This window comes from Camellia sinensis, chromosome 8 (assembly GCF_055761805.1).
Source record: "Camellia sinensis isolate YWXY chromosome 8, ASM5576180v1, whole genome shotgun sequence".
NCBI classification, from domain to species: Eukaryota; Viridiplantae; Streptophyta; class Magnoliopsida; order Ericales; family Theaceae; genus Camellia; species Camellia sinensis.
Window position 1 is genome coordinate 91,561,928 of NC_138968.1, and position 3,584 is coordinate 91,565,511.

Consider the following 3,584-nt stretch of genomic DNA (forward strand, 5'->3'; position numbering starts at 1 on the left):
GTAATGGGTCGGGTCGTTCAATATAATGTTGTAATATTGCTGAGAATGGAGAAAACCTGTTTTTGAAAAAAAAAAAAAAAAACTTGTGTTTAATTTCAGGGACGAAATTCTTTAAGGGGGGAGGTTATAACGATCCCAGTTGTCCTTTTACTGTTCTGTTGTCTTCCGGACTCGGTTCCGTGGAGTTGGTAGCTGTATCTATCTTGTTGTCGTCCTTTAATTCCGCTTGTGTGAGTTTTAGGATGTTTTGGGCAGGGTTGTTACAGGTTGGTTAGGCCTTGGTGTTAATTCCTTGTTGGCCAGTTTTTAGGCGATCCGCTCGAGCGGGTCTTCTTGCGCTCGAGCGTGGATTGCACACTCCCAGTTTTTCGTGTCCCTGCAAAACTTCTGCAGGTGTGATTTTTACACTCGAGCGGGTTTCTTTACGCTCGAGCGGGTACTCTAGCGCTCGAGCGGGTAGTACCTTTTCGGTGTAAGTTCTAGGAGGGGGAAATATACGCTCGAGCGGACTGGTTTTCGCACTCGAGCGGATGTGCTTTATTCTTGTGTCTTGGCGCTCAAGCGGGCCTTTTTGCGCTCGAGCGGACCTAGTTTTTGTTCTTGACGCTCGAGCGAGAATGTCGTATATCAGTTGGCTGTGGGGCAGTTTTAAATCACTTTTTCTCATTCTTTCTCTCTCTTACTTTTCCAAAAAAACCATTTGAGTAGGGATGGCAATTTGAACCCGGCCCGACGGGGACCCGACCCCCCGACCTCGAATTGAGCGGTTTTTCCCCGAAAAATACCCCCGACAGGTCGGGGATGGTATTTAAAAATAAATCCCCGATGATGTTTGGGCCGGGGACGGGGATACAGTTTCCAACCCCGACCCCGGCCCCACCCCGTTCAGCCCCCCGATTCTATTCTTATATGTATATATGTACGTGTGTTGTCTGTTTATATATATATATATATATATTATTATATATATACGTGTGTTGTGTGTTTATTATTATATTATTATATATATGTTATTATATTATTATATCTATATGTGTGCTTGGTACAAACATAACACAGAATATATATGTATGTGTGGTGTGTGAGTTGGCAGGCACAACAAATAACACACAGGCATCATTTGGTCTGGCATCATCTGGTCTGGTCTGGCCCCTCTCTCTCTCTCTTCTCTCACTCAGTCTCACTCTCTAACACAACCACAGAGCTCCCTCACCGCCGACTCATCTCCCTCTCACGGAAGGTATCTCCGTCTCTCTCTCTCTCTCTCACGGATCTCCTTCTCTCTCTCTCTGTCTCTCACGGAATTCCTTCTCTCTCTTTTTTTTTTGCTTTTATTCTTCAGATCTGAAAAATGGTGGAGATGAAGATGAAAATGTTGATGAAGATTTGTTGGTGATGAAAATGATGAAAATATTTTTTGATCTGTTAGATCTATTGATGTTGTCGTTGTTGTTGATGAATTCATTTTCTGGAGCTTTTTTTTTTTTTTTTGTGTTGGCCGAGGATTTTCGGGGTCGGGGAAACCCGATCCCCGTTAGGGGGCGGGGGCAGGGGCGGTAGTGGGTTCCCCGTCGAGGATCGGGGCCGGGGACGGGAGAGTTTCTACCATCGGGGATCGGGGACGGGGAGGGTGATCCCCGGCCCCGCCCCGTCCCGTTGCCATTCCTACATTTGAGAGCTCCTCTCTCTAAAACCTTAACTTCTCTCTAAATATTGATCTAGCTAGGATTTTTTCCTCACCTTTGGCCTTTACAAAAGAGTTGTTGATCGTCGAGGGCTATCTTTTGATCCGAGAAACTCGTGGTTTGGAGCAATTTCGTTTTCACCATCTTCTTCGTTGGGTGTCATCTTTTGAGGTAGAGGTTCCTACTCACTCTTATGGTCTTTGACCTAGATTTTTAGTTGTTTTGATAGAGTATTGAACTTGGGAAATTTTGGGACTTAGGGTTTCAAAATGTGTAACAGGGTTTTATGATTTTGGGCTCATAATATGTATTTTGGGTTTCAAAATAATGATATTGTTGTTGGTTATGGATATATAGGCCATTGGGTCAATATTGGGAAATGGGGTAGAAAACCCTAATTTGTTGTATAAATTAATTGGCATAATTAATTTGGGAAAATTGTAAGATTATGGAATTGAGTTGGAAATAATGAAATCGGTTCATAATATGGTTGAATAGTGGAGTTAGATTTATTAATCGCTCACTTTTGAAAACATTGGTATTTTATCTGTTGGAGCTTTTATTATCTGTTTAGAAATAATTGCTTGGGCTACCGGTGGAGGGTAGTTTTGATTGTTGTAGACAATGCATGATGATTAGGCAAACTAAAACTAATCAATTGGATATGTCATAGAGTATGACGGTTGGTAGAATACATTAACGTTATGTATTGATTGATTGCGTATATGACCTTTGTGTATATATGTTGTGTGTGGAAGGAGGAGATAGGGGATGTACTCCACGGTTTAGGGGAAGATAGGGGATGGACCTCTAAACCGGATGTTGTTTGGGAGGAGATAGGGGATGGACTCCACTGATACAGCTCATATGCTTGTCAGATAATGTGTTGATACAGCTCGTATGCTTATCTTTGGAAGTGTTGATGCAGCTCATATGCTTGTCATTGGAAGTGTTGATATAGCTAATATGCATATCTGTTGAAATGTGGATACAGCTTGTATGCTTATCTGTTGAGATGTTGATACAACTAATATGTTTATCTATTGTAAAATGGGAAGTGCTTAATATGAGCCATCGTCTCATATAAGTGATTGGGCAGGTTCTGAGCCATTGATGTAAATTGTGAAATTGATAAGAAATGGAAACTGAAATGAAACATGAACATAGTGGTCATGAAATGGAAATGGATTATGAATTGGTTTATGAAAGTTGAACATTTATCAATTGCTAATGCCTTAGTCATTGCTCATACTGTGTTTAGCATATCTCTACTGGGCGTTGGCTCACCCTTTATGGGACATTATTTTCAGGTACAGGTAGTATGCCACCTCCAAGGACATAGCTTGGATGATGATGAGAGTTGAAGACTCTTTCTATTGTTTATTTTGATGTATTACATGTAAATTCAAGCCAAGGGCTTAATGTGTACTGAGTTAGTACTCTTCTTTTTGTAACCAAGTGTTAACTTGGAAAGCTATAAGCCCATAGGGCATTTGCTTTTGTTGTTAACATGTAATATAGTTGTACAAATTACTCTGATGAATAGATATGGTTGATTTTTTTTGTATCAATGCACGTCTAAAATGTTGGTTATTATGTATTATTTTGAGGGCGTTACATTGGTGGTGTCCCACCATCTCTCCACTACTGCTCCAAGAAGTGGATGGCTCGCTATGACTCGTGTCAGTCCAGAGCAGAATAGGCCAAAGTCTGCCTCGTCAACAATAGCTCGTACTCCGGCAGGGAGCTCGTCATACCAATCTCTAGCTGTCATGGCCCCATAGCCCCTGTATGCGCGGGCGTCACCCTGTGACAGAGGACAGGTGAATCAGTATAAATACAGTTCGATGAAAAGGAAGTGTAAAATAAATGCAATCGCATTGGTGAAAATATAGTGCA

The 3,584-nt window shown here is 41.6% G+C and overlaps 1 long non-coding RNA gene across 1 annotated transcript; it reads left to right on the top strand.

Moving 5' to 3' along the window:
• Positions 1-1,076: 1,076 nt before the first annotated feature.
• LOC145796629 (uncharacterized) lies at positions 1,077-1,428 on the top strand. The gene is made up of 2 exons (XR_014337109.1): positions 1,077-1,240; positions 1,343-1,428. It is a non-coding gene; the product is annotated as an uncharacterized LOC145796629 (long non-coding RNA).
• Positions 1,429-3,584: the final 2,156 nt, after the last annotated feature.